Genomic DNA, 24,680 nt, shown 5'->3' with positions numbered 1-24,680 from the left:
ACAGCATCGGCTATTCCCAGGTGCTAACAGATAGTTTTTTTTATTAATCACTGCACTTCACATTTGAGCATGTCAGCTTGAAAGTAAATTAAAGTGATGCAAGAAAAGCTTAAAGCACCTGGTATTCCTAGGTAGGGTCCCACCTCAGTACTATCCAGGCCCAAACTTGCTTAGCTTCCAAGGTCAGATGAGATTGGGCGTTCTCAAGCTGGTGTGGCCATAAGCCTTAAACACTTACTCAAATTGCCTAATCATAGCAAATATGATCAAAGACCAATCTGACAATTTTTTTTATTAATCCCTGCACTTGACATTCTAGAATGTTATCTTGAATGTAAATTAAATGATGCAATAAAAGCTTACAACATCTGGTATACGGAGGCACTAACAGACAGTTTTTTGATGAATCACTGCACTTCACATTCAGGCATGTGAGTTGGAGAGTAAATGAAAGTGATGCAAAAAAAACTTACAGCATCTGCTATTCCCAGGTGCTAACAGATAGTTTGAGTTAATTATTCACTGCACTTCAAATTTGAACATGATAGCTTGAACATAAATTAAAGGGATGCAATACAATCTTACAGCACCTGCTATTCCCTGGTACTAAAATATTTCTATTTAATCTGTACACTTCACATACAAGCTTGTCAGTTGCAGATTAAAGTAAAGTGATGCAACAAAAACTTACAGCATCTGCTATTCCCAGGTGCTAACAGAGTTTTTTTAATTAATCACTGCATTTCACATCCTAGCATGTCATCTTGACAGTAAATTAAAGTGATTCAAAAGAAGCTTACAGCATCTCGTAGTCCAAGGTGCTAACAGATAGTTTTTGATGAATCACTGCACTTCACATTCAGGCATGTGAGTTGGAGAGTAAATGAAAGTGATGCAAAAAAAACTTACAGCATCGGCTATTCCCAGGTGCTAACAGATAGTTTTTTTTATTAATCACTGCACTTTACATTTGAGCATGTCAGCTTGAAAGTAAATTAAAGTGATGCAAGAAAAGCTTACAGCACCTGGTATTCCTAGGTAGGGTCCCACCTCAGTACTATCCAGGCCCAAACTTGCTTAGCTTCCAAGGTCAGATGAGATTGGGCGTTCTCAAGCTGGTGTGGCCGTAAGCCTTAAACACTTACTCAAATTGCCTAATCATAGCAAATATGATCAAAGACCAATCTGACAATTTTTTTATTAATCCCTGCACTTGACATTCTAGAATGTTATCTTGAATGTAAATTAAATGATGCAATAAAAGCTTACAACATCTGGTATACGGAGGCACTAACAGACAGTTTTTTGATGAATCACTGCACTTCACATTCAGGCATGTGAGTTGGAGAGTAAATGAAAGTGATGCAAAAAAAACTTACAGCATCTGCTATTCCCAGGTGCTAACAGATAGTTTGAGTTAATTATTCACTGCACTTCAAATTTGAACATGATAGCTTGAACATAAATTAAAGGGATGCAATACAATCTTACAGCACCTGCTATTCCCTGGTACTAAAATATTTCTATTTAATCTGTACACTTCACATACAAGCTTGTCAGTTGCAGATTAAAGTAAAGTGATGCAACAAAAACTTACAGCATCTGCTATTCCCAGGTGCTAACAGATAGTTTTTTTAATTAATCACTGCATTTCACATCCTAGCATGTCATCTTGACAGTAAATTAAAGTGATTCAAGAGAAGCTTACAGCATCTCGTAGTCCAAGGTGCTAACAGATAGTTTTTGATGAATCACTGCACTTCACATTCAGGCATGGGAGTTGGAGAGTAAATGAAAGTGATGCAAAAAAAACTTACAGCATCGGCTATTCCCAGGTGCTAACAGATAGTTTTTTTTTATTAATCACTGCACTTCACATTTGAGCATGTCAGCTTGAAAGTAAATTAAAGTGATGCAAGAAAAGCTTACAGCACCTGGTATTCCTAGGTAGGGTCCCACCTCAGTACTATCCAGGCCCAAACTTGCTTAGCTTCCAAGGTCAGATGAGATTGGGCGTTCTCAAGCTGGTGTGGCCGTAAGCCTTAAACACTTACTCAAATTGCCTAATCATAGCAAATATGATCAAAGACCAATCTGACAATTTTTTTTATTAATCCCTGCACTTGACATTCTAGAATGTTATCTTGAATGTAAATTAAATGATGCAATAAAAGCTTACAACATCTGGTATACGGAGGCACTAACAGACAGTTTTTTGATGAATCACTGCACTTCACATTCAGGCATGTGAGTTGGAGAGTAAATGAAAGTGATGCAAAAAAAACTTACAGCATCTGCTATTCCCAGGTGCTAACAGATAGTTTGAGTTAATTATTCACTGCACTTCAAATTTGAACATGATAGCTTGAACATAAATTAAAGGGATGCAATACAATCTTACAGCACCTGCTATTCCCTGGTACTAAAATATTTCTATTTAATCTGTACACTTCACATACAAGCTTGTCAGTTGCAGATTAAAGTAAAGTGATGCAACAAAAACTTACAGCATCTGCTATTCCCAGGTGCTAACAGATAGTTTTTTTAATTAATCACTGCATTTCACATCCTAGCATGTCATCTTGACAGTAAATTAAAGTGATTCAAGAGAAGCTTACAGCATCTCGTAGTCCAAGGTGCTAACAGATAGTTTTTGATGAATCACTGCACTTCACATTCAGGCATGTGAGTTGGAGAGTAAATGAAAGTGATGCAAAAAAAACTTACAGCATCGGCTATTCCCAGGTGCTAACAGATAGTTTTTTTTTATTAATCACTGCACTTCACATTTGAGCATGTCAGCTTGAAAGTAAATTAAAGTGATGCAAGAAAAGCTTACAGCACCTGGTATTCCTAGGTAGGGTCCCACCTCAGTACTATCCAGGCCCAAACTTGCTTAGCTTCCAAGGTCAGATGAGATTGGGCGTTCTCAAGCTGGTGTGGCCGTAAGCCTTAAACACTTACTCAAATTGCCTAATCATAGCAAATATGATCAAAGACCAATCTGACAATTTTTTTTATTAATCCCTGCACTTGACATTCTAGAATGTTATCTTGAATGTAAATTAAATGATGCAATAAAAGCTTACAACATCTGGTATATGGAGGCACTAACAGACAGTTTTTTGATGAATCACTGCACTTCACATTCAGGCATGTGAGTTGGAGAGTAAATGAAAGTGATGCAAAAAAAACTTACAGCATCTGCTATTCCCAGGTGCTAACAGATAGTTTGAGTTAATTATTCACTGCACTTCAAATTTGAACATGATAGCTTGAACATAAATTAAAGGGATGCAATACAATCTTACAGCACCTGCTATTCCCTGGTACTAAAATATTTCTATTTAATCTGTACACTTCACATACAAGCTTGTCAGTTACAGATTAAAGTAAAGTGATGCAACAAAAACTTACAGCATCTGCTATTCCCAGGTGCTAACACATAGTTTTTTTAATTAATCACTGCATTTCACATCCTAGCATGTCATCTTGACAGTAAATTAAAGTGATTCAAGAGAAGCTTACAGCATCTCGTAGTCCAAGGTGCTAACAGATAGTTTTTGATGAATCACTGCACTTCACATTCAGGCATGTGAGTTGGAGAGTAAATGAAAGTGATGCCAAAAAAACGTACAGCATCTGCTATTCCCAGGTGCTAACAGATAGTTTGAGTTAATTATTCACTGCACTTCAAATTTGAACATGATAGCTTGAACATAAATTAAAGGGATGCAATACAATCTTACAGCACCTGCTATTCCCTGGTACTAAAATATTTCTATTTAATCTGTACACTTCACATACAAGCTTGTCAGTTGCAGATTAAAGTAAAGTGATGCAACAAAAACTTACAGCATCTGCTATTCCCAGGTGCTAACAGAGTTTTTTTAATTAATCACTGCATTTCACATCCTAGCATGTCATCTTGACAGTAAATTAAAGTGATTCAAAAGAAGCTTACAGCATCTCGTAGTCCAAGGTGCTAACAGATAGTTTTTGATGAATCACTGCACTTCACATTCAGGCATGTGAGTTGGAGAGTAAATGAAAGTGATGCAAAAAAAACTTACAGCATCGGCTATTCCCAGGTGCTAACAGATAGTTTTTTTTTATTAATCACTGCACTTCACATTTGAGCATGTCAGCTTGAAAGTAAATTAAAGTGATGCAAGAAAAGCTTACAGCACCTGGTATTCCTAGGTAGGGTCCCACCTCAGTACTATCCAGGCCCAAACTTGCTTAGCTTCCAAGGTCAGATGAGATTGGGCGTTCTCAAGCTGGTGTGGCCGTAAGCCTTAAACACTTACTCAAATTGCCTAATCATAGCAAATATGATCAAAGACCAATCTGACAATTTTTTTTATTAATCCCTGCACTTGACATTCTAGAATGTTATCTTGAATGTAAATTAAATGATGCAATAAAAGCTTACAACATCTGGTATATGGACGCACTAACAGACAGTTTTTTGATGAATCACTGCACTTCACATTCAGGCATGTGAGTTGGAGAGTAAATGAAAGTGATGCCAAAAAAACGTACAGCATCTGCTATTCCCAGGTGCTAACAGATAGTTTGAGTTAATTATTCACTGCACTTCAAATTTGAACATGATAGCTTGAACATAAATTAAAGGGATGCAATACAATCTTACAGCACCTGCTATTCCCTGGTACTAAAATATTTCTATTTAATCTGTACACTTCACATACAAGCTTGTCAGTTGCAGATTAAAGTAAAGTGATGCAACAAAAACTTACAGCATCTGCTATTCCCAGGTGCTAACAGATAGTTTTTTTAATTAATCACTGCATTTCACATCCTAGCATGTCATCTTGACAGTAAATTAAAGTGATTCAAGAGAAGCTTACAGCATCTCGTAGTCCAAGGTGCTAACAGATAGTTTTTGATGAATCACTGCACTTCACATTCAGGCATGTGAGTTGGAGAGTAAATGAAAGTGATGCAAAAAAAACTTACAGCATCGGCTATTCCCAGGTGCTAACAGATAGTTTTTTTTTATTAATCACTGCACTTCACATTTGAGCATGTCAGCTTGAAAGTAAATTAAAGTGATGCAAGAAAAGCTTACAGCACCTGGTATTCCTAGGTAGGGTCCCACCTCAGTACTATCCAGGCCCAAACTTGCTTAGCTTCCAAGGTCAGATGAGATTGGGCGTTCTCAAGCTGGTGTGGCCGTAAGCCTTAAACACTTACTCAAATTGCCTAATCATAGCAAATATGATCAAAGACCAATCTGACAATTTTTTTTATTAATCCCTGCACTTGACATTCTAGAATGTTATCTTGAATGTAAATTAAATGATGCAATAAAAGCTTACAACATCTGGTATATGGAGGCACTAACAGACAGTTTTTTGATGAATCACTGCACTTCACATTCAGGCATGTGAGTTGGAGAGTAAATGAAAGTGATGCCAAAAAAACGTACAGCATCTGCTATTCCCAGGTGCTAACAGATAGTTTGAGTTAATTATTCACTGCACTTCAAATTTGAACATGATAGCTTGAACATAAATTAAAGGGATGCAATACAATCTTACAGCACCTGCTATTCCCTGGTACTAAAATATTTCTATTTAATCTGTACACTTCACATACAAGCTTGTCAGTTGCAGATTAAAGTAAAGTGATGCAACAAAAACTTACAGCATCTGCTATTCCCAGGTGCTAACAGATAGTTTTTTTAATTAATCACTGCATTTCACATCCTAGCATGTCATCTTGACAGTAAATTAAAGTGATTCAAGAGAAGCTTACAGCATCTCGTAGTCCAAGGTGCTAACAGATAGTTTTTGATGAATCACTGCACTTCACATTCAGGCATGTGAGTTGGAGAGTAAATGAAAGTGATGCAAAAAAAACTTACAGCATCTGCTATTCCCAGGTGCTAACAGATAGTTTGAGTTAATTATTCACTGCACTTCAAATTTGAACATGATAGCTTGAACATAAATTATAGGGATGCAATACAATCTTACAGCACCTGCTATTCCCTGGTACTAAAATATTTCTATTTAATCTGTACACTTCACATACAAGCTTGTCAGTTGCAGATTAAAGTAAAGTGATGCAACAAAAACTTACAGCATCTGCTATTCCCAGGTGCTAACAGATAGTTTTTTTTATTAATCACTGCACTTCACATTTGAGCATGTCAGCTTGAAAGTAAATTAAAGTGATGCAAGAAAAGCTTACAGCACCTGGTATTCCTAGGTAGGGTCCCACTTCAGTACTATCCAGGCCCAAACTTGCTGAGCTTCCAAGGTCAGATGAGATTGGGCATTCTCAAGCTGGTGTGGCCGTAAGCCTTAAACGCTTACTCAATTTGCCTAATCATAGCAAATATGATCAAAGACCAATCTGACAATTTTTTTTATTAATCCCTGCAATTGACATTCTAGAATGTTATCTTGAATGTAAATTAAATGATGCAATAAAAGCTTACAACATCTGGTATACGGAGGCACTAACAGACAGTTTTTTGATGAATCACTGCACTTCACATTCAGGCATGTGAGTTGGAGAGTAAATGAAAGTGATGCAAAAAAAACTTACAGCATCGGCTATTCCCAGGTGCTAACAGATAGTTTTTTTTATTAATCACTGCACTTCACATTTGAGCATGTCAGCTTGAAAGTAAATTAAAGTGATGCAAGAAAAGCTTAAAGCACCTGGTATTCCTAGGTAGGGTCCCACCTCAGTACTATCCAGGCCCAAACTTGCTTAGCTTCCAAGGTCAGATGAGATTGGGCGTTCTCAAGCTGGTGTGGCCGTAAGCCTAAAACACTTACTCAAATTGCCTAATCATAGCAAATATGATCAAAGACCAATCTGACAATTTTTTTTATTAATCCCTGCACTTGACATTCTAGAATGTTATCTTGAATGTAAATTAAATGATGCAATAAAAGCTTACAACATCTGGTATACGGAGGCACTAACAGACAGTTTTTTGATGAATCACTGCACTTCACATTCAGGCATGTGAGTTGGAGAGTAAATGAAAGTGATGCAAAAAAAACTTACAGCATCTGCTATTCCCAGGTGCTAACAGATAGTTTGAGTTAATTATTCACTGCACTTCAAATTTGAACATGATAGCTTGAACATAAATTAAAGGGATGCAATACAATCTTACAGCACCTGCTATTCCCTGGTACTAAAATATTTCTATTTAATCTGTACACTTCACATACAAGCTTGTCAGTTGCAGATTAAAGTAAAGTGATGCAACAAAAACTTACAGCATCTGCTATTCCCAGGTGCTAACAGATAGTTTTTTTAATTAATCACTGCATTTCACATCCTAGCATGTCATCTTGACAGTAAATTAAAGTGATTCAAGAGAAGCTTACAGCATCTCGTAGTCCAAGGTGCTAACAGATAGTTTTTGATGAATCACTGCACTTCACATTCAGGCATGTGAGTTGGAGAGTAAATGAAAGTGATGCAAAAAAAACTTACAGCATCGGCTATTCCCAGGTGCTAACAGATAGTTTTTTTTATTAATCACTGCACTTCACATTTGAGCATGTCAGCTTGAAAGTAAATTAAAGTGATGCAAGAAAAGCTTACAGCACCTGGTATTCCTAGGTAGGGTCCCACCTCAGTACTATCCAGGCCCAAACTTGCTTAGCTTCCAAGGTCAGATGAGATTGGGCGTTCTCAAGCTGGTGTGGCCGTAAGCCTTAAACACTTACTCAAATTGCCTAATCATAGCAAATATGATCAAAGACCAATCTGACAATTTTTTTTATTAATCCCTGCACTTGACATTCTAGAATGTTATCTTGAATGTAAATGAAATGATGCAATAAAAGCTTACAACATCTGGTATATGGAGGCACTAACAGACAGTTTTTTGATGAATCACTGCACTTCACATTCAGGCATGTGAGTTGGAGAGTAAATGAAAGTGATGCAAAAAAAACTTACAGCATCTGCTATTCCCAGGTGCTAACAGATAGTTTGAGTTAATTATTCACTGCACTTCAAATTTGAACATGATAGCTTGAACATAAATTAAAGGGATGCAATACAATCTTACAGCACCTGCTATTCCCTGGTACTAAAATATTTCTATTTAATCTGTACACTTCACATACAAGCTTGTCAGTTACAGATTAAAGTAAAGTGATGCAACAAAAACTTACAGCATCTGCTATTCCCAGGTGCTAACACATAGTTTTTTTAATTAATCACTGCATTTCACATCCTAGCATGTCATCTTGACAGTAAATTAAAGTGATTCAAGAGAAGCTTACAGCATCTCGTAGTCCAAGGTGCTAACAGATAGTTTTTGATGAATCACTGCACTTCACATTCAGGCATGTGAGTTGGAGAGTAAATGAAAGTGATGCAAAAAAAACTTACAGCATCGGCTATTCCCAGGTGCTAACAGATAGATTTTTTTATTAATCACTGCACTTCACATTTGAGCATGTCAGCTTGAAAGTAAATTAAAGTGATGCAAGAAAAGCTTACAGCACCTGGTATTCCTAGGTAGGGTCCCACCTCAATACTATCCAGGCCCAAACTTGCTTAGCTTCCAAGGTCAGATGAGATTGGGCGTTCTCAAGCTGGTGTGGCCGTAAGCCTTAAACACTTACTCAAATTTCCTAATCATAGCAAATATGATCAAAGACCAATCTGACAATTTTTTTTATTAATCCCTGCACTTGACATTCTAGAATGTTATCTTGAATGTAAATTAAATGATGCAATAAAAGCTTACAACATCTGGTATACGGAGGCACTAACAGACAGTTTTTTGATGAATCACTGCACTTCACATTCAGGCATGTGAGTTGGAGAGTAAATGAAAGTGATGCAAAAAAAACGTACAGCATCTGCTATTCCCAGGTGCTAACAGATAGTTTGAGTTAATTATTCACTGCACTTCAAATTTGAACAAGATAGCTTGAACATAAATTAAAGGGATGCAATACAATCTTACAGCACCTGCTATTCCCTGGTACTAAAATATTTCTATTTAATCTGTACACTTCACATACAAGCTTGTCAGTTGCAGATTAAAGTAAAGTGATGCAACAAAAACTTACAGCATCTGCTATTCCCAGGTGCTAACAGATAGTTTTTTTAATTAATCACTGCATTTCACATCCTAGCATGTCATCTTGACAGTAAATTAAAGTGATTCAAGAGAAGCTTACAGCATCTCGTAGTCCAAGGTGCTAACAGATAGTTTTTGATGAATCACTGCACTTCACATTCAGGCATGTGAGTTGGAGAGTAAATGAAAGTGATGCAAAAAAAACTTACAGCATCTGCTATTCCCAGGTGCTAACAGACAGTTTTTTTTATTAATCACTGCACTTCACATTTGAGCATGTCAGCTTGAAAGTAAATTAAAGTGATGCAAGAAAAGCTTACAGCACCTGGTATTCCTAGGTAGGGTCCCACCTCAATACTATCCAGGCCCAAACTTGCTTAGCTTCCAAGGTCAGATGAGAATGGGCGTTCTCAAGCTGGTGTGGCCGTAAGCCTTAAATACTTACTCAAATTTCCTAATCATAGCAAATATGATCAAAGACCAATCTGACAATTTTTTTTATTAATCCCTGCACTTGACATTCTAGAATGTTATCTTGAATGTAAATTAAATGATGCAATAAAAGCTTACAACATCTGGTATACGGAGGCACTAACAGACAGTTTTTTGATGAATCACTGCACTTCACATTCAGGCATGTGAGTTGGAGAGTAAATGAAAGTGATGCAAAAAAAACGTACAGCATCTGCTATTCCCAGGTGCTAACAGATAGTTTGAGTTAATTATTCACTGCACTTCAAATTTGAACATGATAGCTTGAACATAAATTAAAGGGATGCAATACAATCTTACAGCACCTGCTATTCCCTGGTACTAAAATATTTCTATTTAATCTGTACACTTCACATACAAGCTTGTCAGTTGCAGATTAAAGTAAAGTGATGCAACAAAAACTTACAGCATCTGCTATTCCCAGGTGCTAACAGATAGTTTTTTTAATTAATCACTGCATTTCACATCCTAGCATGTCATCTTGACAGTAAATTAAAGTGATTCAAGAGAACCTTACAGCATCTCGTAGTCCAAGGTGCTAACAGATAGTTTTTGATGAATCACTGCACTTCACATTCAGGCATGTGAGTTGGAGAGTAAATGAAAGTGATGCAAAAAAAACTTACAGCATCTGCTATTCCCAGGTGCTAACAGACAGTTTTTTTTATTAATCACTGCACTTCACATTTGAGCATGTCAGCTTGAAAGTAAATTAAAGTGATGCAAGAAAAGCTTACAGCACCTGGTATTCCTAGGTAGAGTCCCACCTCAGTACTATCCAGGCCCAAACTTGCTTAGCTTCCAAGGTCAGATGAGATTGGGCGTTCTCAAGCTGGTGTGGCCGTAAGCCTTAAACACTTACTCAAATTGCCTAATCATAGCAAATATGATCAAAGACCAATCTGACAATTTTTTTATTAATCCCTGCACTTGACATTCTAGAATGTTATCTTGAATGTAAATTAAATGATGCAATAAAAGCTTACAACATCTGGTATACGGAGGCACTAACAGACAGTTTTTTGATGAATCACTGCACTTCACATTCAGGCATGTGAGTTGGAGAGTAAATGAAAGTGATGCAAAAAAAAGTACAGCATCTGCTATTCCCAGGTGCTAACAGATAGTTTGAGTTAATTATTCACTGCACTTCAAATTTGAACATGATAGCTTGAACATAAATTAAAGGGATGCAATACAATCTTACAGCACCTGCTATTCCCTGGTACTAAAATATTTCTATTTAATCTGTACACTTCACATACAAGCTTGTCAGTTGCAGATTAAAGTAAAGTGATGCAACAAAAACTTACAGCATCTGCTATTCCCAGGTGCTAACAGATAGTTTTTTTAATTAATCACTGCATTTCACATCCTAGCATGTCATCTTGACAGTAAATTAAAGTGATTCAAGAGAAGCTTACAGCATCTCGTAGTCCAAGGTGCTAACAGATAGTTTTTGATGAATCACTGCACTTCACATTCAGGCATGTGAGTTGGAGAGTAAATGAAAGTGATGCAAAAAAAACTTACAGCATCGGCTATTCCCAGGTGCTAACAGATAGTTTTTTTTATTAATCACTGCACTTCACATTTGAGCATGTCAGCTTGAAAGTAAATTAAAGTGATGCAAGAAAAGCTTACAGCACCTGGTATTCCTAGGTAGAGTCCCACCTCAGTACTATCCAGGCCCAAACTTGCTTAGCTTCCAAGGTCAGATGAGATTGGGCGTTCTCAAGCTGGTGTGGCCGTAAGCCTTAAACACTTACTCAAATTGCCTAATCATAGCAAATATGATCAAAGACCAATCTGACAATTTTTTTTATTAATCCCTGCACTTGACATTCTAGAATGTTATCTTGAATGTAAATTAAATGATGCAATAAAAGCTTACAACATCTGGTATACGGAGGCACTAACAGACAGTTTTTTGATGAATCACTGCACTTCACATTCAGGCATGTGAGTTGGAGAGTAAATGAAAGTGATGCAAAAAAAACGTACAACATCTGCTATTCCCAGGTGCTAACAGATAGTTTGAGTTAATTATTCACTACACTTCAAATTTGAACATGATAGCTTGAACATAAATTAAAGGGATGCAATACAATCTTACAGCACCTGATATTCCCTGGTACTAAAATATTTCTATTTAATCTGTACACTTCACATACAAGCTTGTCAGTTGCAGATTAAAGTAAAGTGATGCAACAAAAACTTACAGCATCTGCCATTCCCAGGTGCTAACAGATAGTTTTTTTAATTAATCACTGCATTTCACATCCTAGCATGTCATCTTGACAGTAAATTAAAGTGATTCAAGGGAAGCTTACAGCATCTCGTAGTCCAAGGTGCTAACAGATAGTTTTTGATGAATCACTGCACTTCACATTCAGGCATGTGAGTTGGAGAGTAAATGAAAGTGATGCAAAAAAAACTTACAGCATCTGCTATTCCCAGGTGCTAACAGATAGTTTGAGTTAATTATTCACTGCACTTCAAATTTGAACATGATAGCTTGAACATAAATTATAGGGATGCAATACAATCTTACAGCACCTGCTATTCCCTGGTACTAAAATATTTCTATTTAATCTGTACACTTCACATACAAGCTTGTCAGTTGCAGATTAAAGTAAAGTGATGCAACAAAAACTTACAGCATCTGCTATTCCCAGGTGCTAACAGATAGTTTTTTTTATTAATCACTGCACTTCACATTTGAGCATGTCAGCTTGAAAGTAAATTAAAGTGATGCAAGAAAAGCTTACAGCACCTGGTATTCCTAGGTAGGGTCCCACTTCAGTACTATCCAGGCCCAAACTTGCTGAGCTTCCAAGGTCAGATGAGATTGGGCATTCTCAAGCTGGTGTGGCCGTAAGCCTTAAACGCTTACTCAATTTGCCTAATCATAGCAAATATGATCAAAGACCAATCTGACAATTTTTTTTATTAATCCCTGCAATTGACATTCTAGAATGTTATCTTGAATGTAAATTAAATGATGCAATAAAAGCTTACAACATCTGGTATACGGAGGCACTAACAGACAGTTTTTTGATGAATCACTGCACTTCACATTCAGGCATGTGAGTTGGAGAGTAAATGAAAGTGATGCAAAAAAAACTTACAGCATCGGCTATTCCCAGGTGCTAACAGATAGTTTTTTTTATTAATCACTGCACTTCACATTTGAGCATGTCAGCTTGAAAGTAAATTAAAGTGATGCAAGAAAAGCTTAAAGCACCTGGTATTCCTAGGTAGGGTCCCACCTCAGTACTATCCAGGCCCAAACTTGCTTAGCTTCCAAGGTCAGATGAGATTGGGCGTTCTCAAGCTGGTGTGGCCGTAAGCCTAAAACACTTACTCAAATTGCCTAATCATAGCAAATATGATCAAAGACCAATCTGACAATTTTTTTTATTAATCCCTGCACTTGACATTCTAGAATGTTATCTTGAATGTAAATTAAATGATGCAATAAAAGCTTACAACATCTGGTATACGGAGGCACTAACAGACAGTTTTTTGATGAATCACTGCACTTCACATTCAGGCATGTGAGTTGGAGAGTAAATGAAAGTGATGCAAAAAAAACTTACAGCATCTGCTATTCCCAGGTGCTAACAGATAGTTTGAGTTAATTATTCACTGCACTTCAAATTTGAACATGATAGCTTGAACATAAATTAAAGGGATGCAATACAATCTTACAGCACCTGCTATTCCCTGGTACTAAAATATTTCTATTTAATCTGTACACTTCACATACAAGCTTGTCAGTTGCAGATTAAAGTAAAGTGATGCAACAAAAACTTACAGCATCTGCTATTCCCAGGTGCTAACAGATAGTTTTTTTAATTAATCACTGCATTTCACATCCTAGCATGTCATCTTGACAGTAAATTAAAGTGATTCAAGAGAAGCTTACAGCATCTCGTAGTCCCAGGTGCTAACAGATAGTTTTTGATGAATCACTGCACTTCACATTCAGGCATGTGAGTTGGAGAGTAAATGAAAGTGATGCAAAAAAAACTTACAGCATCGGCTATTCCCAGGTGCTAACAGATAGTTTTTTTTATTAATCACTGCACTTCACATTTGAGCATGTCAGCTTGAAAGTAAATTAAAGTGATGCAAGAAAAGCTTACAGCACCTGGTATTCCTAGGTAGGGTCCCACCTCAGTACTATCCAGGCCCAAACTTGCTTAGCTTCCAAGGTCAGATGAGATTGGGCGTTCTCAAGCTGGTGTGGCCGTAAGCCTTAAACACTTACTCAAATTGCCTAATCATAGCAAATATGATCAAAGACCAATCTGACAATTTTTTTTATTAATCCCTGCACTTGACATTCTAGAATGTTATCTTGAATGTAAATGAAATGATGCAATAAAAGCTTACAACATCTGGTATATGGAGGCACTAACAGACAGTTTTTTGATGAATCACTGCACTTCACATTCAGGCATGTGAGTTGGAGAGTAAATGAAAGTGATGCAAAAAAAACTTACAGCATCTGCTATTCCCAGGTGCTAACAGATAGTTTGAGTTAATTATTCACTGCACTTCAAATTTGAACATGATAGCTTGAACATAAATTAAAGGGATGCAATACAATCTTACAGCACCTGCTATTCCCTGGTACTAAAATATTTCTATTTAATCTGTACACTTCACATACAAGCTTGTCAGTTACAGATTAAAGTAAAGTGATGCAACAAAAACTTACAGCATCTGCTATTCCCAGGTGCTAACACATAGTTTTTTTAATTAATCACTGCATTTCACATCCTAGCATGTCATCTTGACAGTAAATTAAAGTGATTCAAGAGAAGCTTACAGCATCTCGTAGTCCAAGGTGCTAACAGATAGTTTTTGATGAATCACTGCACTTCACATTCAGGCATGTGAGTTGGAGAGTAAATGAAAGTGATGCAAAAAAAACTTACAGCATCGGCTATTCCCAGGTGCTAACAGATAGATTTTTTTATTAATCACTGCACTTCACATTTGAGCATGTCAGCTTGAAAGTAAATTAAAGTGATGCAAGAAAAGCTTACAGCACCTGGTATTCCTAGGTAGGGTCCCACCTCAATACTATCCAGGCCCAAACTTGCTTAGCTTCCAAGGTCAGATGAGATTGGGCGTTCTCAAGCTGGTGTGGCCGTAAGCCTTAAACACTTACTCAAATTTCCTAATCATAGCAAATATGATCAAAGACCAATCTGACAATTTTTTTTATTAATCCCTGCACTTGACATTCTAGAATGTTATCTTGAATGTAAATTAAATGATGCAATAAAAGCTTACAACATCTGGTATACGGAGGCACTAACAGACAGTTTTTTGATGAATCACTGCACTTCACATTCAGGCATGTGAGTTGGAGAGTAAATGAAAGTGATGCAAAAAAAACGTACAGCATCTGCTATTCCCAGGTGCTAACAGATAGTTTGAGTTAATTATTCACTGCACTTCAAATTTGAACAAGATAGCTTGAACATAAATTAAAGGGATGCAATACAATCTTACAGCACCTGCTATTCCCTGGTACTAAAATATTTCTATTTAATCTGTACACTTCACATACAAGCTTGTCAGTTGCAGATTAAAGTAAAGTGATGCAACAAAAACTTACAGCATCTGCTATTCCCAGGTGCTAACAGATAGTTTTTTTAATTAATCACTGCATTTCACATCCTAGCATGTCATCTTGACAGTAAATTAAAGTGATTCAAGAGAAGCTTACAGCATCTCGTAGTCCAAGGTGCTAACAGATAGTTTTTGATGAATCACTGCACTTCACATTCAGGCATGTGAGTTGGAGAGTAAATGAAAGTGATGCAAAAAAAACTTACAGCATCTGCTATTCCCAGGTGCTAACAGACAGTTTTTTTTATTAATCACTGCACTTCACATTTGAGCATGTCAGCTTGAAAGTAAATTAAAGTGATGCAAGAAAAGCTTACAGCACCTGGTATTCCTAGGTAGGGTCCCACCTCAATACTATCCAGGCCCAAACTTGCTTAGCTTCCAAGGTCAGATGAGAATGGGCGTTCTCAAGCTGGTGTGGCCGTAAGCCTTAAATACTTACTCAAATTTCCTAATCATAGCAAATATGATCAAAGACCAATCTGACAATTTTTTTTATTAATCCCTGCACTTGACATTCTAGAATGTTATCTTGAATGTAAATTAAATGATGCAATAAAAGCTTACAACATCTGGTATACGGAGGCACTAACAGACAGTTTTTTGATGAATCACTGCACTTCACATTCAGGCATGTGAGTTGGAGAGTAAATGAAAGTGATGCAAAAAAAACGTACAGCATCTGCTATTCCCAGGTGCTAACAGATAGTTTGAGTTAATTATTCACTGCACTTCAAATTTGAACATGATAGCTTGAACATAAATTAAAGGGATGCAATACAATCTTACAGCACCTGCTATTCCCTGGTACTAAAATATTTCTATTTAATCTGTACACTTCACATACAAGCTTGTCAGTTGCAGATTAAAGTAAAGTGATGCAACAAAAACTTACAGCATCTGCTATTCCCAGGTGCTAACAGATAGTTTTTTTAATTAATCACTGCATTTCACATCCTAGCATGTCATCTTGACAGTAAATTAAAGTGATTCAAGAGAACCTTACAGCATCTCGTAGTCCAAGGTGCTAACAGATAGTTTTTGATGAATCACTGCACTTCACATTCAGGCATGTGAGTTGGAGAGTAAATGAAAGTGATGCAAAAAAAACTTACAGCATCGGCTATTCCCAGGTGCTAACAGATAGTTTTTTTTATTAATCACTGCACTTCACATTTGAGCATGTCAGCTTGAAAGTAAATTAAAGTGATGCAAGAAAAGCTTACAGCACCTGGTATTCCTAGGTAGAGTCCCACCTCAGTACTATCCAGGCCCAAACTTGCTTAGCTTCCAAGGTCAGATGAGATTGGGCGTTCTCAAGCTGGTGTGGCCGTAAGCCTTAAACACTTACTCAAATTGCCTAATCATAGCAAATATGATCAAAGACCAATCTGACAATTTTTTTTATTAATCCCTGCACTTGACATTCTAGAATGTTATCTTGAATGTAAATTAAATGATGCAATAAAAGCTTACAACATCTGGTATACGGAGGCACTAACAGACAGTTTTTTGATGAATCACTGCACTTCACATTCAGGCATGTGAGTTGGAGAGTAAATGAAAGTGATGCAAAAAAAACGTACAACATCTGCTATTCCCAGGTGCTAACAGATAGTTTGAGTTAATTATTCACTACACTTCAAATTTGAACATGATAGCTTGAACATAAATTAAAGGGATGCAATACAATCTTACAGCACCTGATATTCCCTGGTACTAAAATATTTCTATTTAATCTGTACACTTCACATACAAGCTTGTCAGTTGCAGATTAAAGTAAAGTGATGCAACAAAAACTTACAGCATCTGCCATTCCCAGGTGCTAACAGATAGTTTTTTTAATTAATCACTGCATTTCACATCCTAGCATGTCATCTTGACAGTAAATTAAAGTGATTCAAGGGAAGCTTACAGCATCTCGTAGTCCAAGGTGCTAACAGGTAGTTTTTGATGAATCACTGCACTTCACATTCAGGCATGTGAGTTGGAGAGTAAATGAAAGTGATGCAAAAAAAACTTACAGCATCTGCTATTCCCAGGTGCTAACAGATAGTTTGAGTTAATTATTCACTGCACTTCAAATTTGAACATGATAGCTTGAACATAAATTAAAGGGATGCAATACAATCTTACAGCACCTGCTATTCCCTGGTACTAAAATATTTCTATTTAATCTGTACACTTCACATACAAGCTTGTCAGTTGCAGATTAAAGTAAAGTGATGCAAGAAAAACTTACAGCATCTGCTATTCCCAGGTGCTAACAGATAGTTTTTTTAATTAATCACTGCATTTCACATCCTAGCATGTCATCTTGACAGTAAATTAAAGTGATTCAAGAGAACCTTACAGCATCTCGTAGTCCAAGGTGCTAACAGATAGTTTTTGATGAATCACTGCACTTCACATTCAGGCATGTGAGTTGGAGAGTAAATGAAAGTGATGCAAAAAAAACGTACAGCATCTGCTATTCCCAGGTGCTAACAGATAGTTTGAGTTAATTATTCACTGCACTTCAAATTTGAACATGATAGCTTGAACATAAATTAAAGGGATGCAATACAATCTTACAGCACCTGCTATTCCCTGGTACTAAAATATTTCTATTTAATCTGTACACTTCACATACAAGCTTGTCAGTTGCAGATTAAAGTAAAGTGATGCAACAAAAACTTACAGCATCTGCTATTCCCAGGTGCTAACAGATAGTTTTTTTAATTAATCACTGCATTTCACATCCTAGCATGTCATCTTGACAGTAAATTAAAGTGATTCAAGAGAACCTTACAGCATCTCGTAGTCCAAGGTGCTAACAGATAGTTTTTGATGAATCACTGCACTTCACATTCAGGCATGTGAGTTGGAGAGTAAATGAAAGTGATGCAAAAAAAACTTACAGCATCTGCTATTCCCAGGTGCTAACAGACAGTTTTTTTTATTAATCACTGCACTTCACATTTGAGCATGTCAGCTTGAAAGTAAATTAAAGTGATGCAAGAAAAGCTTACAGCACCTGGTATTCCTAGGTAGAGTCCCACCTCAGTACTATCCAGGCCCAAACTTGCTTAGCTTCCAAGGTCAGATGAGATTGGGCGTTCTCAAGCTGGTGTGGCCGTAAGCCTTAAACACTTACTCAAATTGCCTAATCATAGCAAATATGATCAAAGACCAATCTGACAATTTTTTTATTAATCCCTGCACTTGACATTCTAGAATGTTATCTTGAATGTAAATTAAATGATGCAATAAAAGCTTACAACATCTGGTATACGGAGGCACTAACAGACAGTTTTTTGATGAATCACTGCACTTCACATTCAGGCATGTGAGTTGGAGAGTAAATGAAAGTGATGCAAAAAAAAGTACAGCATCTGCTATTCCCAGGTGCTAACAGATAGTTTGAGTTAATTATTCACTGCACTTCAAATTTGAACATGATAGCTTGAACATAAATTAAAGGGATGCAATACAATCTTACAGCACCTGCTATTCCCTGGTACTAAAATATTTCTATTTAATCTGTACACTTCACATACAAGCTTGTCAGTTGCAGATTAAAGTAAAGTGATGCAACAAAAACTTACAGCATCTGCTATTCCCAGGTGCTAACAGATAGTTTTTTTAATTAATCACTGCATTTCACATCCTAGCATGTCATCTTGACAGTAAATTAAAGTGATTCAAGAGAAGCTTACAGCATCTCGTAGTCCAAGGTGCTAACAGATAGTTTTTGATGAATCACTGCACTTCACATTCAGGCATGTGAGTTGGAGAGTAAATGAAAGTGATGCAAAAAAAACTTACAGCATCGGCTATTCCCAGGTGCTAACAGATAGTTTTTTTTATTAATCACTGCACTTCACATTTGAGCATGTCAGCTTGAAAGTAAATTAAAGTGATGCAAGAAAAGCTTACAGCACCTGGTATTCCTAGGTAGAGTCCCACCTCAGTACTATCCAGGCCCAAACTTGCTTAGCTTCCAAGGTCAGATGAGATTGGGCGTTCTCAAGCTGGTGTGGCCGTAAGCCTTAAACACTTACTCAAATTGCCTAATCATAGCAAATATGATCAAAGACCAATCTGACAATTTTTTTTATTAATCCCTGCACTTGACATTCTAGAATGTTATCTTGAATGTAAATTAAATGATGCAATAAAAGCTTACAACATCTGGTATACGGAGGCACTAACAGACAGTTTTTTGATGAATCACTGCACTTCACATTCAGGCATGTGAGTTGGAGAGTAAATGAAAGTGATGCAAAAAAAACGTACAACATCTGCTATTCCCAGGTGCTAACAGATAGTTTGAGTTAATTATTCACTACACTTCAAATTTGAACATGATAGCTTGAACATAAATTAAAGGGATGCAATACAATCTTACAGCACCTGATATTCCCTGGTACTAAAATATTTCTATTTAATCTGTACACTTCACATACAAGCTTGTCAGTTGCAGATTAAAGTAAAGTGATGCAACAAAAACTTACAGCATCTGCCATTCCCAGGTGCTAACAGATAGTTTTTTTAATTAATCACTGCATTTCACATCCTAGCATGTCATCTTGACAGTAAATTAAAGTGATTCAAGGGAAGCTTACAGCATCTCGTAGTCCAAGGTGCTAACAGGTAGTTTTTGATGAATCACTGCACTTCACATTCAGGCATGTGAGTTGGAGAGTAAATGAAAGTGATGCAAAAAAAACTTACAGCATCTGCTATTCCCAGGTGCTAACAGATAGTTTGAGTTAATTATTCACTGCACTTCAAATTTGAACATGATAGCTTGAACATAAATTAAAGGGATGCAATACAATCTTACAGCACCTGCTATTCCCTGGTACTAAAATATTTCTATTTAATCTGTACACTTCACATACAAGCTTGTCAGTTGCAGATTAAAGTAAAGTGATGCAAGAAAAACTTACAGCATCTTCTATTCCCAGGTGCTAACAGATAGTTTTTTTTAATTAATCACTGCATTTCACATCCTAGCATGTCATCTTGACAGTAAATTAAAGTGATTCAAGAGAAGCTTACAGCATCTCATAGTCCAAGGTGCTAACAGATAGTTTTTGATGAATCACTGCACTTCACATTCAGGCATGTGAGTTGGAGAGTAATTGAAAGTGATGCAAAAAAAACTTACAGCATCTGCTATTCCCAGGTGTTAACAGATAGTTTTTTTTATTAATCATTGCACTTCACATTTGAGCATGTCAGCTTGAAAGTAAATTAAAGTGATGCAAGAAAAGCTTACAGCACCTGGTATTCCTAGGTAGGGTCCCACCTCAATACTATCCAGGCCCAAACTTGCTTAGCTTCCAAGGTCAGATGAGAATGGGCGTTCTCAAGCTGGTGTGGCCGTAAGCCTTAAATACTTACTCAAATTTCCTAATCATAGCAAATATGATCAAAGACCAATCTGACAATTTTTTTTATTAATCCCTGCACTTGACATTCTAGAATGTTATCTTGAATGTAAATTAAATGATGCAATAAAAGCTTACAACATCTGGTATACGGAGGCACTAACAGACAGTTTTTTGATGAATCACTGCACTTCACATTCAGGCATGTGAGTTGGAGAGTAAATGAAAGTGATGCAAAAAAAACGTACAGCATCTGCTATTCCCAGGTGCTAACAGATAGTTTGAGTTAATTATTCACTGCACTTCAAATTTGAACATGATAGCTTGAACATAAATTAAAGGGATGCAATACAATCTTACAGCACCTGCTATTCCCTGGTACTAAAATATTTCTATTTAATCTGTACACTTCACATACAAGCTTGTCAGTTGCAGATTAAAGTAAAGTGATGCAACAAAAACTTACAGCATCTGCTATTCCCAGGTGCTAACAGATAGTTTTTTTAATTAATCACTGCATTTCACATCCTAGCATGTCATCTTGACAGTAAATTAAAGTGATTCAAGAGAACCTTACAGCATCTCGTAGTCCAAGGTGCTAACAGATAGTTTTTGATGAATCACTGCACTTCACATTCAGGCATGTGAGTTGGAGAGTAAATGAAAGTGATGCAAAAAAAACTTACAGCATCTGCTATTCCCAGGTGCTAACAGACAGTTTTTTTTATTAATCACTGCACTTCACATTTGAGCATGTCAGCTTGAAAGTAAATTAAAGTGATGCAAGAAAAGCTTACAGCACCTGGTATTCCTAGGTAGAGTCCCACCTCAGTACTATCCAGGCCCAAACTTGCTTAGCTTCCAAGGTCAGATGAGATTGGGCGTTCTCAAGCTGGTGTGGCCGTAAGCCTTAAACACTTACTCAAATTGCCTAATCATAGCAAATATGATCAAAGACCAATCTGACAATTTTTTTATTAATCCCTGCACTTGACATTCTAGAATGTTATCTTGAATGTAAATTAAATGATGCAATAAAAGCTTACAACATCTGGTATACGGAGGCACTAACAGACAGTTTTTTGATGAATCACTGCACTTCACATTCAGGCATGTGAGTTGGAGAGTAAATGAAAGTGATGCAAAAAAAAGTACAGCATCTGCTATTCCCAGGTGCTAACAGATAGTTTGAGTTAATTATTCACTGCACTTCAAATTTGAACATGATAGCTTGAACATAAATTAAAGGGATGCAATACAATCTTACAGCACCTGCTATTCCCTGGTACTAAAATATTTCTATTTAATCTGTACACTTCACATACAAGCTTGTCAGTTGCAGATTAAAGTAAAGTGATGCAACAAAAACTTACAGCATCTGCTATTCCCAGGTGCTAACAGATAGTTTTTTTAATTAATCACTGCATTTCACATCCTAGCATGTCATCTTGACAGTAAATTAAAGTGATTCAAGAGAAGCTTACAGCATCTCGTAGTCCAAGGTGCTAACAGATAGTTTTTGATGAATCACTGCACTTCACATTCAGGCATGTGAGTTGGAGAGTAAATGAAAGTGATGCAAAAAAAACTTACAGCATCGGCTATTCCCAGGTGCTAACAGATAGTTTTTTTTATTAATCACTGCACTTCACATTTGAGCATGTCAGCTTGAAAGTAAATTAAAGTGATGCAAGAAAAGCTTACAGCACCTGGTATTCCTAGGTAGAGTCCCACCTCAGTACTATCCAGGCCCAAACTTGCTTAGCTTCCAAGGTCAGATGAGATTGGGCGTTCTCAAGCTGGTGTGGCCGTAAGCCTTAAACACTTACTCAAATTGCCTAATCATAGCAAATATGATCAAAGACCAATCTGACAATTTTTTTTATTAATCCCTGCACTTGACATTCTAGAATGTTATCTTGAATGTAAATTAAATGATGCAATAAAAGCTTACAACATCTGGTATACGGAGGCACTAACAGACAGTTTTTTGATGAATCACTGCACTTCACATTCAGGCATGTGAGTTGGAGAGTAAATGAAAGTGATGCAAAAAAAAACGTACAGCATCTGCTATTCCCAGGTGCTAACAGATAGTTTAAGTTAATTATTCACTGCACTTCAAATTTGAACATGATAGCTTGAACATAAATTAAAGGGATGCAATACAATCTTACAGCACCTGCTATTCCCTGGTACTAAAATATTTCTATTTAATCTGTACACTTCACATACAAGCTTGTCAGTTGCAGATTAAAGTAAAGTGATGCAACAAAAACTTACAGCATCTGCTATTCCCAGGTGCTAACAGATAGTTTTTTTAATTAATCACTGCATTTCACATCCTAGCATGTCATCTTGACAGTAAATTAAAGTGATTCAAGAGAAGCTTACAGCATCTCGTAGTCCAAGGTGCTAACAGATAGTTTTTGATGAATCACTGCACTTCACATTCAGGCATGTGAGTTGGAGAGTAAATGAAAGTGATGCAAAAAAAACTTACAGCATCGGCTATTCCCAGGTGCTAACAGATAGTTTTTTTATTAATCACTGCACTTCACATTTGAGCATGTCAGCTTGAAAGTAAATTAAAGTGATGCAAGAAAAGCTTACAGCACCTGGTATTCCTAGGTAGGGTCCCACCTCAGTACTATCCAGGCCCAAACTTGCTTAGCTTCCAAGGTCAGATGAGATTGGGCGTTCTCAAGCTGGTGTGGCCGTAAGCCTTAAACACTTACTCAAATTGCCTAATCATAGCAAATATGATCCAAGACCAATCTGACAATTTTTTTTATTAATCCCTGCACTTGACATTCTAGAATGTTATCTTGAATGTAAATTAAATGATGCAATAAAAGCTTACAACATCTGGTATACGGAGGCACTAACAGACAGTTTTTTGATGAATCACTGCACTTCACATTCAGGCATGTGAGTTGGAGAGTAAATGAAAGTGATGCAAAAAAAAGTACAGCATCTGCTATTCCCAGGTGCTAACAGATAGTTTGAGTTAATTATTCACTGCACTTCAAATTTGAACATGATAGCTTGAACATAAATTAAAGGGATGCAATACAATCTTACAGCACCTGCTATTCCCTGGTACTAAAATATTTCTATTTAATCTGTACACTTCACATACAAGCTTGTCAGTTGCAGATTAAAGTAAAGTGATGCAACAAAAACTTACAGCATCTGCTATTCCCAGGTGCTAACAGATAGTTTTTTTAATTAATCACTGCATTTCACATCCTAGCATGTCATCTTGACAGTAAATTAAAGTGATTCAAGAGAAGCTTACAGCATCTCGTAGTCCAAGGTGCTAACAGATAGTTTTTGATGAATCAAAGCACTTCACATTCAGGCATGTGAGTTGGAGAGTAAATGAAAGTGATGCAAAAAAAACTTACAGCATCGGCTATTCCCAGGTGCTTTCAGATAGTTTTTTTTATTAATCACTGCACTTCACATTTGAGCATGTCAGCTTGAAAGTAAATTAAAGTGATGCAAGAAAAGCTTACAGCACCTGGTATTCCTAGGTAGGGTCCCACCTCAGTACTATCCAGGCCCAAACTTGCTTAGCTTCCAAGGTCAGATGAGATTGGGCGTTCTCAAGCTGGTGTGGCCGTAAGCCTTAAACACTTACTCAAATTGCCTAATCATAGCAAATATGATCAAAGACCAATCTGACAATTTTTTTTATTAATCCCTGCACTTGACATTCTAGAATGTTATCTTGAATGTAAATTAAATGATGCAATAAAAGCTTACAACATCTGGTATACGGAGGCACTAACAGACAGTTTTTTGATGAATCACTGCACTTCACATTCAGGCATGTGAGTTGGAGAGTAAATGAAAGTGATGCAAAAAAAACGTACAGCATCTGCTATTCCCAGGTGCTAACAGATAGTTTGAGTTAATTATTCACTGCACTTCAAATTTGAACATGATAGCTTGAACATAAATTAAAGGGATGCAATACAATCTTACAGCACCTGCTATTCCCTGGTACTAAAATATTTCTATTTAATCTGTACACTTCACATACAAGCTTG

General features: G+C 36.8%; 16 non-coding genes and 10 pseudogenes across 16 annotated transcripts; all 26 read right to left on the bottom strand.

Annotated features, from left to right (window-relative positions):
* Positions 1–106: 106 nt before the first annotated feature.
* On the bottom strand, positions 107–225 carry LOC145648782 (5S ribosomal RNA; annotated as a pseudogene).
* Positions 226–1,013: 788 nt separating this feature from the next.
* LOC145650847 (5S ribosomal RNA) lies at positions 1,014–1,132 on the bottom strand. Its single transcript, XR_014116743.1, has one exon. It is a non-coding gene; the product is annotated as a 5S ribosomal RNA (ribosomal RNA).
* A 790-nt stretch (positions 1,133–1,922) lies between these two features.
* Positions 1,923–2,041, bottom strand: LOC145650836 (5S ribosomal RNA). The gene has a single exon (XR_014116742.1). It is a non-coding gene; the product is annotated as a 5S ribosomal RNA (ribosomal RNA).
* Positions 2,042–2,832: 791 nt separating this feature from the next.
* On the bottom strand, positions 2,833–2,951 carry LOC145650824 (5S ribosomal RNA). Its single transcript, XR_014116741.1, has one exon. It is a non-coding gene; the product is annotated as a 5S ribosomal RNA (ribosomal RNA).
* Positions 2,952–4,178: 1,227 nt separating this feature from the next.
* On the bottom strand, positions 4,179–4,297 carry LOC145650812 (5S ribosomal RNA). The gene has a single exon (XR_014116739.1). It is a non-coding gene; the product is annotated as a 5S ribosomal RNA (ribosomal RNA).
* Positions 4,298–5,088: 791 nt separating this feature from the next.
* On the bottom strand, positions 5,089–5,207 carry LOC145650801 (5S ribosomal RNA). The gene has a single exon (XR_014116738.1). It is a non-coding gene; the product is annotated as a 5S ribosomal RNA (ribosomal RNA).
* Positions 5,208–6,215: 1,008 nt separating this feature from the next.
* On the bottom strand, positions 6,216–6,334 carry LOC145650255 (5S ribosomal RNA; annotated as a pseudogene).
* A 352-nt stretch (positions 6,335–6,686) lies between these two features.
* LOC145649141 (5S ribosomal RNA) lies at positions 6,687–6,805 on the bottom strand (annotated as a pseudogene).
* Positions 6,806–7,595: 790 nt separating this feature from the next.
* LOC145650790 (5S ribosomal RNA) lies at positions 7,596–7,714 on the bottom strand. The gene has a single exon (XR_014116737.1). It is a non-coding gene; the product is annotated as a 5S ribosomal RNA (ribosomal RNA).
* A 790-nt stretch (positions 7,715–8,504) lies between these two features.
* Positions 8,505–8,623, bottom strand: LOC145648042 (5S ribosomal RNA; annotated as a pseudogene).
* A 790-nt stretch (positions 8,624–9,413) lies between these two features.
* Positions 9,414–9,532, bottom strand: LOC145650059 (5S ribosomal RNA; annotated as a pseudogene).
* Positions 9,533–10,322: 790 nt separating this feature from the next.
* On the bottom strand, positions 10,323–10,441 carry LOC145646799 (5S ribosomal RNA). The gene has a single exon (XR_014116229.1). It is a non-coding gene; the product is annotated as a 5S ribosomal RNA (ribosomal RNA).
* A 788-nt stretch (positions 10,442–11,229) lies between these two features.
* Positions 11,230–11,348, bottom strand: LOC145646788 (5S ribosomal RNA). The gene has a single exon (XR_014116228.1). It is a non-coding gene; the product is annotated as a 5S ribosomal RNA (ribosomal RNA).
* Positions 11,349–12,356: 1,008 nt separating this feature from the next.
* On the bottom strand, positions 12,357–12,475 carry LOC145650254 (5S ribosomal RNA; annotated as a pseudogene).
* A 352-nt stretch (positions 12,476–12,827) lies between these two features.
* On the bottom strand, positions 12,828–12,946 carry LOC145649139 (5S ribosomal RNA; annotated as a pseudogene).
* A 790-nt stretch (positions 12,947–13,736) lies between these two features.
* Positions 13,737–13,855, bottom strand: LOC145650779 (5S ribosomal RNA). The gene has a single exon (XR_014116736.1). It is a non-coding gene; the product is annotated as a 5S ribosomal RNA (ribosomal RNA).
* A 790-nt stretch (positions 13,856–14,645) lies between these two features.
* On the bottom strand, positions 14,646–14,764 carry LOC145648041 (5S ribosomal RNA; annotated as a pseudogene).
* A 790-nt stretch (positions 14,765–15,554) lies between these two features.
* Positions 15,555–15,673, bottom strand: LOC145650058 (5S ribosomal RNA; annotated as a pseudogene).
* A 790-nt stretch (positions 15,674–16,463) lies between these two features.
* LOC145646777 (5S ribosomal RNA) lies at positions 16,464–16,582 on the bottom strand. Its single transcript, XR_014116226.1, has one exon. It is a non-coding gene; the product is annotated as a 5S ribosomal RNA (ribosomal RNA).
* Positions 16,583–18,248: 1,666 nt separating this feature from the next.
* Positions 18,249–18,367, bottom strand: LOC145646766 (5S ribosomal RNA). Its single transcript, XR_014116225.1, has one exon. It is a non-coding gene; the product is annotated as a 5S ribosomal RNA (ribosomal RNA).
* A 788-nt stretch (positions 18,368–19,155) lies between these two features.
* Positions 19,156–19,274, bottom strand: LOC145646755 (5S ribosomal RNA). Its single transcript, XR_014116224.1, has one exon. It is a non-coding gene; the product is annotated as a 5S ribosomal RNA (ribosomal RNA).
* Positions 19,275–20,503: 1,229 nt separating this feature from the next.
* On the bottom strand, positions 20,504–20,622 carry LOC145650057 (5S ribosomal RNA; annotated as a pseudogene).
* Positions 20,623–21,412: 790 nt separating this feature from the next.
* LOC145646744 (5S ribosomal RNA) lies at positions 21,413–21,531 on the bottom strand. The gene has a single exon (XR_014116223.1). It is a non-coding gene; the product is annotated as a 5S ribosomal RNA (ribosomal RNA).
* A 788-nt stretch (positions 21,532–22,319) lies between these two features.
* LOC145646732 (5S ribosomal RNA) lies at positions 22,320–22,438 on the bottom strand. The gene has a single exon (XR_014116222.1). It is a non-coding gene; the product is annotated as a 5S ribosomal RNA (ribosomal RNA).
* Positions 22,439–23,228: 790 nt separating this feature from the next.
* Positions 23,229–23,347, bottom strand: LOC145650768 (5S ribosomal RNA). Its single transcript, XR_014116735.1, has one exon. It is a non-coding gene; the product is annotated as a 5S ribosomal RNA (ribosomal RNA).
* Positions 23,348–24,136: 789 nt separating this feature from the next.
* On the bottom strand, positions 24,137–24,255 carry LOC145650757 (5S ribosomal RNA). The gene has a single exon (XR_014116734.1). It is a non-coding gene; the product is annotated as a 5S ribosomal RNA (ribosomal RNA).
* Between the last annotated feature and the right edge of the window lie 425 nt (positions 24,256–24,680).

Source organism: Electrophorus electricus, chromosome 13 (assembly GCF_041902795.1).
Source record: "Electrophorus electricus isolate QZ-2024a chromosome 13, ASM4190279v1, whole genome shotgun sequence".
NCBI lineage: Eukaryota > Metazoa > Chordata > Actinopteri > Gymnotiformes > Gymnotidae > Electrophorus > Electrophorus electricus.
This window is presented reverse-complemented; position numbering and strand designations above follow the sequence as displayed.